Source organism: Vombatus ursinus, unplaced genomic scaffold, assembly GCF_900497805.2.
Source record: "Vombatus ursinus unplaced genomic scaffold, bare-nosed wombat genome assembly UNPS02009835.1, whole genome shotgun sequence".
In the NCBI taxonomy this organism is placed as follows: Eukaryota; Metazoa; Chordata; class Mammalia; order Diprotodontia; family Vombatidae; genus Vombatus; species Vombatus ursinus.
Window position 1 is genome coordinate 2,692,866 of NW_020949613.1, and position 12,422 is coordinate 2,705,287.

The following is a 12,422-nucleotide window of genomic DNA, read 5'->3' on the forward strand; positions in this document are numbered from 1 at the left end:
GCACCATATTTGTGGCATAGAAAGAATTCGGTAACACTACTTCTTTACCTATTTTTACAAATAGTCTATATAGTATTGGAATTAATTGTTCTTTAGATGTTTGATAGAATTCACATGTAAATCCATCTGGCCCTGGAGTTTTTTTTTTTTTTTTTCCTAGGGAGTTCATCAATGGCTTGTTCAATTTCTTTTTCTGAGATCAGGTTATTTAAATATTATACTTCCTCTTCTGTTAAGCTAGGCAACATATTTTTTGTAAATAAGTATTCATTTTTCTGAGTGTCAAATTTGTTGGCATACAGTCAGGCAAAATAGTTCCTAATTGTTGTTTTAATTTCTTCTTCCTTGGTGATGGATTCACACTTTTTATTTGTGATACTGGTAATTTGGTTTTCTTCTTTCTTTTAAAAAATTATCTTTTTTATTGGTTTTTTCATAAAAACAGCTCTTAGCTATATAATTTTTGTAGCCATTAGGAGCTTTCTTTCTTTCTTCTTTTTTGGTTTGTTTTATTTTTTTTAATAAATTTATTTATTTTTTACTTTTCAACATTTACTTCCACAAGATTTTGAGTTCCAAATTTTGACCCCATCTTACCCCTCCCCCCAACATGGCATGCATTCTAAATACCCCTTCCCCTAGTCTGCTTTCCCTGCTATCTCTCCCCCTTCTTTTCTTATCCCCTTCCCCTTCTATTTTCCTGTAGGGCAGGATAAATTTCTGTACCCCATTTCCTGTATTTCTTATTTCCCAGTTGCATGTGAAAACATTTTTTTAAACATATATTTTTAAAACTTTGGGTTCCAAATTTTCTCCCTTCCTCCCTCCCCACCCACCCTCATTGAAAAGGCAAGTGACTCAATATAGGTTATACATGTGCAGTTATGCAAAACACTTCCATAGTAGACATGCTGTGAAAAACTAACTCTATTTCCCTTAATCCTATCCTGCCCCCATTTATTCTACTCTTTCTTTTGACCCTGTCCCTCCTCAGAAGTATTTGCTTCTGATTACCCCCTTTCCCAATCTGCCCTCCTCTCTATCATCCCCCTACTCTTTTATCCCCTTCTCCCCTCCATTTTCCTATAGGGTAAGACAGATTTCTATACCCAATTGAGTGTGTATGTTATTCTCTCCTTAAGTCAAATCCTATGTGAATAAGATTCACCCATTCCCTCTCACCTTCCCCATTTCCCCTCCACTGTAAGAGCCTTTTCTGTTTTTTTTTTGGGGGGGAGATAATTTACCCCATTCTATCTCTCCCTTTCTCCTTCTCCTAGTATAATCCTCTCTCTCCCCTTAGTTTTATTCTCCAGATATGACCCCTTCATCTTCAACTCACCCTGTGTCCTCTATCTATCTATTGATGTATCGATATATCTACGTATCTATGTATCTATCTATTGATCTATCTACATATATGCATACATATAATTTTTTCCCTCCAACTCTCCTAATACTGACAAAGGTCTCATGAGTTACAAATAACATCTTTCCATGCAGGAATGCAAACAGTTCAACTTTAATAAGTCCTTTATGATTTCTCTTTCCCGTTTACCTCTTCATGTTCCACTTGAATCTTGTATTTGAAAGCCAAATTTTCTATTCAGCTCTGGTCTTCTCATCAAGAATGCTTGAAAGTCCTCTATGTCACTGAATGGCAATTTTTTTCACCTGAAGGATTACACTCAGTTTTGCTGGTAGGTGATTCTTGGTTGTAATCCTATCTCCTTTGCCCTCCAGTACATTATATTCCATGCCCTGTGGTCCCTTAATGTAGAAGCAGCTAAATCTTGTGTTATCCTGATTGTGTTTCCACCATACTTGAATTGTTTTTTTCTGACTGCTTGTAATATTTTTTCCTTGACCTGGGAACTCTGGAATTTGGCTACAATATTCCTAGGAGTTTTCCTTTGGGGATCTCTTTCAGGAGGAGATTGGTGGATTCTCTCAATTTCTATTTTGTCCTCTGGTTCTAGAATATCAGGGCAATTTTCATTGATAATTTCTTGAAAAATGGTGTCTAAGCTCTTTTTTTGATCATGGCTTTCAGATAGTCCAACAATTTTAAAGTTCTGTCTCCTAGATCTATTTTCCAGGTCAGTTGTTTTTCCAATGAGATATTTCACATTGTTTTCTAATTTTTCATTCTTTTGGATTTGTTTTACAGTGCCTTGATTTCTCATAAAGTCATTAGCTTCCAATTGCTCTATTCTAATTTTTAAGGAAGTATTTACTTCATTAATCTTTTGGACTTCCTTTTCCATTTGGCCAGTTTTGCTTTTTAAGGCATTCTTCTCCTCATTGACTTTTTGGACCTCTTTTGTCATTTGGGTTAGGCTATTTTTTAAGTTGTTATTTTCTTCAGTATTTTTTGGGGTCTCCTTTAGCAGACTGTTGACTTGTTTTTCATGATTTTCTTGCATCACTCTCATTTCTCTTCCCAGTTTTTCCTCTACTTCTCTTACTTGCTTCTCAAAACCCCTTTTGAGTTCTTCCAAGGTCTGGGACTGATTCATATTTTTCTTGGAGACTTTGGATGTAGGAGCTTTGACTTTGTTGCCTTCTTCTGGTTGTATGTTTTGATCTTCTTTGTCACCAAAGTAAGATAATATAGTCTGACTCTTTTTGCATTGCTTGCTCATGGTCCCAGTCAATCACTTGAGTTTTAAACTCTTTGTTAAGGTAAGAGTCTGCTTCCAATGTGGAGAATGTACTGTCCCAAGCTTCAGGGGTTTGTACAGCTGTTTTCAGAGGTACGTCTAGGGACCTGTACATTTTCAATTCTTCCAAGGTGGTATGATAAGGGGTGGGGTGTTTCTTCTCCACTGCCACAACAAGCTCCACCAGGCCAATGCTCCTTCTCACCCCAGAACTGAACCTCAGAACTGCGACCCAGATCCAAGCACGGGCACAGCAAGAGATTCCTGCCTCAGCACTGGCAGAGAGACCGCTGCAACCCCCCTCTGATCAGTCACTCTATTCCCCCTCAGTCAGTGTGCTGGGAGCTCAGGAGGCAGCTGCTGCCCCAGAGGCCATGCTTGGGACTTGTGGCTGAGACCTAGTTCCTTCTCTCACCACAGTCACAGACTTTTCCCACTGACCTTCTAAGTTGTCTTTGGCATTCATGGGTTGAGAAGTCTGGAAATCACCACAGTTTCCCTCACTTCAGTCCTCTGAGGCCTGCTCCAGGGTTGCTGCGGCCTGCATGCCCACACCAAATTGTGTTCCTCTCCCCACCCAGTGCAATATACCTTTCCAATCAACCATGCAGGTTGTCTTGGGCTGGAAATTTGTTTCACTCTGTATTTTTGTAGGTTCTGCTGCTTTAGAATTTGTTTAGAGACAGTTTTTACAGGTATTTGGAGGGGTTTGGGGAGAGCTTAAGCAAGTCACTGCTTTCACTCTGCCATCTTGGCTTCACCCCTCTTAGCTATATTTATTAGTTCAATAGTTTTCTTAATTTCAATTTTGTTAATTTCTCTTTGGGTTTTTAATATTTCTAATTTGGTGTTTAATTGAGGATTTTTAATTTGTTCTTTTTCTAGGGTTTTTTTTTAGTTGTATGCCCAATTCATTGATCTTCTTTTCTATTTTAATCATTTAAGCATTAAGAGATATAAAACTTCCCCTAAGAACTGCTTTTGTTGCATCCCTTATGTTTTGGAATGTTGTCTCATTATTGTCATTCTCTTGAATGAAATTATTGATTATTTCTATGATTTATTGTTTGACCCAATCATTTTGTAGGATTAGATTATTTAGTTTCCAATTATTTTTAGTCTATCATTCCATGGCCCTTTATTACATATGTTTTTTATTGCATCATGATCTGAAAAGAATGCATTTCATATTTCTGCCTTTCTGCATTGGATTGTGAGGTTTTTATGCCCTAGTACATGGTCAGTTTTTGTGTATGTGCCATGTACTGCTGAGAAAAAAATATATTCCTTTCTATCCCCATTCACTTTTCTCCAGGGGTCTATCATACTAACTTTTCTAATATTCTATTTACTTCCTTAACTTCTTTCTTGTTTATTTTGTGGTTAGATTTATCTAGTTTGGGTGGGGGGGCATTTAGGTCTCCCACTAGTATAGTTTTGCTGTCTATTTCTTCCTGTAACTCCCTGAACTTCTCCTCTAAGAATTTGGATGCTATACCATTTGGTGCATATATTTTTAGTAATGATATTACTTTATTGTCTATGATGCCTTTTAGTAAGATGTAATTTCCTTCCTTATATCTTTTGATAAGATCTATTTTTGTTTTTGCTTTATCTGAGATCATGATTGCTACCCCTTCTTTTTTTTACTTCACCTGAAGCATAGTATATTCTGCTCCAGCCTTTTACCTTTACTCTGCATTTGTCACTCTTTTTCAAAATTATTTCGTGTAAAAAACACATTGTAGGATTATGGTTTTTAATCCATTCTGCTATCCAATTCTGTTTTATGGGAGAGTTTGTCCCATTCACATTTACAGTTATGATTACTATCTTTGTCTTTCTCTCCATCCTTTCTCCCCCCTCCCTGTTTATGCTTTTCTTTCTTCTTTCTCTTACTCTGTCCTCAATAGTGTTTTGTTTTTGATCACCTCCTCCCTCAGTCCCACCTCCCTTCTAATAGCCCCCTCCCTTTTTTCCCCTTTACATTACTACTTCTTTGTCCCTTCTATCCTTCCTCCCTTTTCTTTTTCCTTTTCCCTCCTTTTGCCTTAAGGGCAAGTTAAATTTCTATACCTACCTGATTATGTTATTCCCTTCTTGAGCAAAATCTGATGAGGGTAAGGTTCAAACAGTGCTCCTCTCCCTTCCTTCTTTTCCTCTGCTGTAATAGGTTTTTGTGCCTTTTCCTGTATTGTAATTTATCCTTGTCTGCCTCCTCCTTTCCTTTTCTCTCAGTGCATTTTCTTACTTAGATCATATTAATCCACTTATATCCATTTAACCCACTTGATTAGATTTGTTTTTACCATTATATCAAAATCAACTTATATCCACTCCCTTTATGTATACTCCTTTAATATGGTGCAATAATAATACCATTCTCAAGAGTTATAAGTGTCATCTTCCCTTGTAGGGATGCAAAACAGTTTGCCCTTATTAATAACATGTTTCTTTCTGTCCAGTTTACCTTTTTATTTCTCTCTTGAGTCTTGTATTTGAAGATCAAATTTTCTGTTGATCTCTGGTCTTTTTATCAGGAAGGTTTGGAAGTCCCCTATTTTATTGAAAATCCATCTCCTCCCCAAAAGATCATGCTCATTTTAACTGATTAGTTGACCCTTAGTTTTAATCCAAGCTCCTTTGCCTTATGGAATATCATATTCCACCCCCTATGATCTTTTAATGTAGAAGCTGTATGGTCCTATGTAATCCTGACTGTGGTTCCATGATATTTAAATTGTTTCTTTCTGGCTGCTTGCAGTATTTTCTCTTTGACCTGGTAATTTTGGAATTTGGCTACCTATATTCCTTAGAGTTTTCAATTTGAGATCTCTTTCAGGACGTGGTTGGTGGATTCTTTCTATGGCTCTTGTTCTAGAACCTCAGGGCAGTTTTCCTTTATGATTTCCTGAAAGATACTGTCCAGGTTCTTTTTTTCATCATGATTTTCAGGTAGACCAATAATTTTGAAATTGTCTGTCCTGGATTGATTTTCCTGGTCAGTTGTTTTACCAGTGAGGTAATTTATGCTTTCATCTATTTTTTTTTTCATTCTTTTGTTTCTGTTTGACTGATTCTTGCTCTCTCATGGAGTCATTAGCTTCCATTTGCCCAATTATAATTTTTTAACAAATTGTTTTCCTCTATTAGATTTTGTACCTCCTTCCCCATTTGGCAAATTGTGTTTTTTAGGGACTCATTTTCTACAGTTGATTTTTGTCCTTCCTTTTCCAAGTTATTGACTCTCTCTTGCATACCTCTCATTTCTTTTCCCATTTTTTTCTTCTACCTCTCTCATTTGACTTTTCAAATCCTTTTTGAACTGTTCTAAGAAGGCTTTTTGGGCTTCAGACCAGTTCATATTCCTTTTTGAGGTTCCAGATGTGGGTTTTTTGACAATGTCCTCCTCTTTAGAATTTCTGCCTCTATCTTCAGTTTTCTCATTACATAAATCTATGATGCATTTCTTCTTGCTTATGGTGTTTACTTATTTCTTGGCCTTTAAAGAGATTGAGTTCTCCTGCTGGAAAGCAAAGGGCATTGACCCAGGCTTTTTGCATTGAGATCCTATGCCCTGGTCATTGGCTTTGTTTGCTGGGGCCTCCGATGTTGGCAGTTAGAGGCTGTAGGGTTCTGGCAACTTCCCTGGTGTTGGGCTGGAATCAACCACACTGGAACTCTAGGGATAGGATTGGGTCGTGTGGCCCCTGGAGATTTCCTGCTCACCTGGGCCTTTCCTTCCTTTTGCTTTCTTCAGTTCCTTTCAGATTGATGTTGCAGGATGTTTATCTGCCTGGGGACCCTTGGAGCACTGCTTCCCTTAGTTTTGCTGAGGCACTGGGAGGCCTGGTTTCCATAGAAGGCCAGGGCACCTGGTGGTTTTCTAAGCTGTTTTCCACCAGTTCCCCCACCCTCACTGAGACACTCAGAGGTCTGTGTGTTGGCATTTGCCTACTCCACCACCTGGGTTTCAAGATCTCTTCGTTTCAAGATCTCCTTCTAGTATGCTGAGGTGGAGCTTTCTGTGATGCCTCCAGTTCTGTACTGCTCCCCTTCCCCCAGGACAAGAGGGGCCTTTCCCATTTATCCCTCAAGTTACCTGGACTACTGGACTGCTACACCCCATTTTCCTTCTGGTTCAGCTGTTCCAGGGTTTTTTCTGGGGCAACATTATCTGGGCTTTCAGAGGTTACTTAGGGAGGGTAAGAGTGACTTACTTCTTACTCTGCTAACTTGGCTTCTGGAAGTGCAAGTCTCCATAGTTAGTTTTTTACAACATGACTACCATGGAAGTTTTTTGCATGACTACACATGTATATCCTGTATTAAGGTGCTTGCCTTCTCCATGAGGTTGGGTGGGGAGGGAGGAAGGAAGAAAATGTGGAACCCAAGTTTTAAAAACAAATGTTAAAAAATTGTTTTCACATGCAACTGGGAAATAAAGTATATAGACAATGGGGTACAGAAATCTATCCTGCACTACAGGAAAATAGAATGAGAAGGGGATAAGAGAAGGGGTGGAGACAGAAGAAAGGGCAAATTAGGAGAAAGGGTATTCAGAATGCATGCCATCTAGGGTTTGGGGGAGGGACAATATGGGGAGAATATTTGGAAATCAAAATCTTGTGCAAAGAAATGTTGTGAACTAAAAATAAATTAATTAATAAAATCTGAAAAAAATAAAAAAATTAAATAAATAACAAGATTTTCTAAAAAAATTGAGCTTCATGATAGATTTTTTTTTTGGCATTTTAAGTTTCCTCATATGTAAAAATTCAAGATTTATTTAGGTCATTGGGCGTGTTACTCTAAGTCATTGTTAATTAGAATAAATTTGACTGTCACTGTAAACTGATAGCCTATGAGCATTCTTACATTAGGCATAAATTATTTTTTTTTGTGTCAAAGCTTATCCCTAAATAGTAATTTCATGTTGTGCCATTAATTAAACCAAACTCTTCTATCTTATTTGCAATAAATATGACCTGGCACTTTGATTAAAAAATCAAATTGAACTTAGATGACATAGGAATTAAGATCCCCATGAAAATTAACTATGTTTCATGACAAAACCGTATCTTAATGCAATATATAGGTGTTTTATGGAACCATTGACTGGTTTGAGTAATGGCCTATTTGAAACCAGCTACTAGGTCTGTGGAGTATGGGAAAATATATTGGGCAAAACTGTTGTCCTCAGTTCCTTCTGCAGTAAAACATTATTTAAATACTTCTAAAACACCTTATAAGTACTATCAGCATATATTAAGTGTTTAAGTATCTGATAAATTAAGTAATCAAAGTTATCATGACAATGTGGAGAGTCTACTACTTTGAAAACTCAACTGTACTCAACTTAGTACTTAGTCAAGTTCTCATCATCTCAGGGAGTTTCATTTGCCCTACAAATTTTACCTGAGTCAACAGTATGGGAGCCCAAAAAGCTAATTGGCTCTTAAACTATTCCATAGAAGCATAACATTCTTAGAACAGAGAGCCAACATGCCCTTCTATGGACACCAAAGTTGAGTACTATATTCAGTTCTAGGCATTATATTTTTTGGAAAGGTAATGTATCCTTTAGGAAGAATAGCTTGTCTACAAGGAAACTGGAGTGTGCCTGGAAGGTGAGGGACTGAAAAACATGCCATATGAAGATTGGTTGATGGAACGGGAAAGCTGTCAGTCAGAAGAACAGAAACATAGGAGGAGGGGAGTTTTTTTTATTTTCTAATATTTGACGGGCTTCCATGTGGGAAAAGAATTATACTTGTTCTTCTTGAACTTGGAGCAGTAAGAACAGAAGTTTCAGATGTAAAATTTAAATCCATAAAAAAATTTAAATCCAAAAAAAATCCATAGTAAAATGGCTTGCTTCCTAAAGTTGTGGGGTTCCCATCACCAAATGTCTCCAAGCAGGGGCTGGATGACTGGTTGACAGAGGTGTGTAATTGGGGATTCATTTTTTAGGCAAATTGAGCTCGATGATTTTTGAACTTTTTGAATATAACAGAACTTCTGTTCTGTTATATTCTCCAATGAAATGACATGACTTAAGTGCATCATGAAGCTAACATACTGTACTAGTTTGGTTTGGTCCAATCTTTTTGGTCATCAATATTATGCATTATCACCAGAAAGCCAGTTGTCACTTGTTCATTCATCCCTTCATTCATTCTTTATTACACATATTCATTTAACAAATATTTATTAAACATTAGGTATAAGGCACAGACTGGCTAGTGCTAAGTGAATTGTTCATTCTAGCTTAGTGAGATTCATTCTAGCTTAGTTCCATGATGTTATGAGACATGGGCAGATAATCAAGTAAGAAAATGGAGGTCATCCAGTTATACAAGTAGAATGTAAGCTCCTTGTGGGCAGAAATTATTTTGTTTTTGTTTTTTGAAATCTCTAACACTTAGGACTTATTGCTTGGTCCCTAAAAAGTACATAATTAATACTCGTTGATTGAATACACAGGTAGGTGGGAAAACTGATGAGGTCATGTGTTATGTCAGCTCTGACAATATTTTTTTGAGGAATATCTACCCACTAGAAAACCAGCACATATCATGGGCCACTTGTGCTTAATCCTAAATGACATACTAGAAACTTACATCTTGGATCAGATTATTCTATTTATCAGTGAAATAGCCTTGTAAGCCTTGACCTCTCCTTCCTGATGCTGGGGATATTGATATGGATGATAATATGGATCTGGGCCAAATCTTACTTCATTTAATGATTCCATTCTATTAGTATGGACCCTGAAATGGAAAAAAAAAAAGGTGACATAATGGCATTCTGAATCATAGTTTGAAGCCAAATACAGGACTGGAGTTGTAATTGGTTCCCAGTTTAAATGCAAGTGATTTTGTGCATCTCTAGCTTCAAACAATTGCCTTGTTAAGTGATAATTTACATTAGAAAATTATCATTTTCTATAAATTCTATTGAGGTATAGTCTTCCATATGAAAACTATGTTTCTTTTATAAGAAAAAAAATCCCTAAATCTAAGGGGAATGAAAATGTCTTTGCATTTTACTAGGTCTGATTTTAATCACTGAATTGATAAGAATAATCATTTGGTCGTGCTGACATGTTACTCAAATGAATTTTTATTTTTTGTTTCACTTTGCCATAGGAAGCTTTGGTTTGTTTATTACTTAGCATTTACATAATGCTTTTTATGTGCTAAACACTTTATGATTTCATTTTTCACGGTGGTCCTATGAAATAAATCATTTTTATTAGACTTGTTTTCTTGATCAGTAAATTGAACCACAAAGAGGAGCAGTACCTTGTATAATAGAAGGTCTCATTTCTACCAGTCACAAGAGCCAAGGTCTACTTCTTGTGCCTGAATCACAAGGCCACTGCATTTTCACTACATATTATTTTTAAAACGTCTTTGACATAGAATCCTAAGATCCTTCTTGATCAGAGTTTTTTCCAAATTTGGGGGCTCTGTATTTTTTAAGAAAAAGTAAGTGGTAGATGTTTGCCTATTAACCTATTTCAGTGTGGTGAGAAGCCATGGAAATCGAAGCTTTGCTTCAAAATGCTGACATGGAAAGCTTTCTTCCACTTTCTTCCACTCCTAACACTCCCATGACAGGAGAACAGCCAGTTCCTTATTACTCAGTTCCCCCACTGGCCTCTGAAACAGGGTACTGACTTTGCTTTATTTTTTGTTCTCCTAGCTCATAAGATACCACTTCTGGTATCTTATTTCCATAATTGTCCTATCTTTGTATGCCTCCAATCCCCAGCCCCCACCCCACATAAGGGCTAGCTGAACCCAGCAGGAAGAACCAATCCAACTTTCAGCAGGATTACACTTGTGGTAGAACTATCTTCTGCTTCCTTCCACAAAACCCCTGAAGGACTATGCTTAGCACCATCCATTCCTTGTTCTACTGTCTTCTACTGTCTACCATCACTACCACTAGCTATATATTCCCTCACCCACCACATACACATACCCCCCCCCACACAGACACCCCAAAATCAACACTATTTTTACACCAGGTGAAAGAAATTCTAGGCTTAATGCTGCATTCTTGGACTAGGATATATTGGATGGGAACTGTGATTTCACTAGTGTGGGAAACTACCAGTGAGGAAGCTCCTTAAACTGATTCAAATTGGCACCTAATTTACAACTTCCAGTCTTTAAAAAATTAATAGTATTTCATTTTTCTCAATTACATATAAAGACAATTTTAGCATTCATTTTTATAAGATTTTGAGTTTCAAATTTTTCTCCCTCCCTTTCTCACTCCCCTCCCCTTTTCCTAAATTAGTAGGCAATTTGATACAGGTTGTACATGTGCTATCATATAAAACATATTTCCATATTAGTCACATTTGGAAAAAAGAAACAAATCAAAAGAAAAAATATGAGAAAGAATAAAGTAAGTGAAAAAGTATGCTTCAATCTACATTCAGAATCCTTCAGTTCTTTATCTGGATGTGAATAACATTTTCCTTCAGGAGTTCTTAGTACTTATCTTGGATCATTGTGTGACTGAGAAGAGCTGAGTCATTCATACTTGGTCATCACACAATGTTACTGATACTATGTACAAAGTTTTCCGAGTTCTGTTTATTTCATTTTGCATCAATTTGTATAAGTCTTTTCAGTTTTCCTGAAATTTGCCTGTTCATTATTTCTTATTGCACAATAGGATTCCATTGCACTCATATCTCATAATTTGTTCAGCCATTCCCCAACTGAGGCGCATCCCCTCAATTTCCAATATTTTGTCACCATCTATGGCTGCTATAGATATTTTTGCACATATAGGTCCTTTTCTCTTTTTATGATCTCTGTGGGATACTGACCTCACAGTTGCATTGCTGGACCAAAGGATATGGAGACTTTGGTTGCCCTGTGGGCATAGTCCCAAATTACTCTTCAGAATGGTTGGATCAGTTCACAACTTCGCCAACAATGCATTAGTGTTCCAATTTTCCCAAATTTTCTAAAGATTTATCATTTTCTCTTTCTGTCACAATAGTCAATCTGCTAGATATGAAGTAGTACCTCAGAATGGTTTTATTTTGTGTTTCTCTAATCAAAAGTGATTTAAAGCATTTATTAGTGTGCCTATATAGATATCTTTGATTGCTTCATCAGAAAATTGCTTGTTAATATCCCTTGATCATTTATCAATTGGGAAATGGCTTGTATTATTATAAAATTGACTCAGTCCTCAAATATATGAAGGCCTTTATCAGAGACACCTGCTGTAAGCTTTCTGCTTTCCTTCTAATCTTGGTTGCATTTTTTTGTGCAAAAACTTTTTAGTTTAATTTAATAAAATTATCTATTTTACATTTTGTAATGCTCTTTTGCTTGCTCATAAAGTCTTCCCTTCTTCATAGATCAGACAGGTAGACTATTCCTTACTCTTATTTTGTTTATGGTGTCACCATTTACATCTAGATCATGTATCCATTTTGAACTTATCTTGGTTTATGGTGTGAGACATTGGTCTAGACCTAGCTTGTGTCCTATTGTTTTCCAGTTTTCCCAGCACTTTTTGCAAATAGTGTGTTTTTATCCTAAAGGGTAGGGTCTTTAACTTTATCAAACACTAGGTTACTATTGTCACTTACTATTGTGTCTTGTGTACTTAATCTATTCCATTGATCCACAACTCTATTTCTTAGCCATTACCAAATAGTTTTGATGATTATTGCTTCATAATATAAGTTGAGATCTGGTATTGCTAGGACATCTTCTT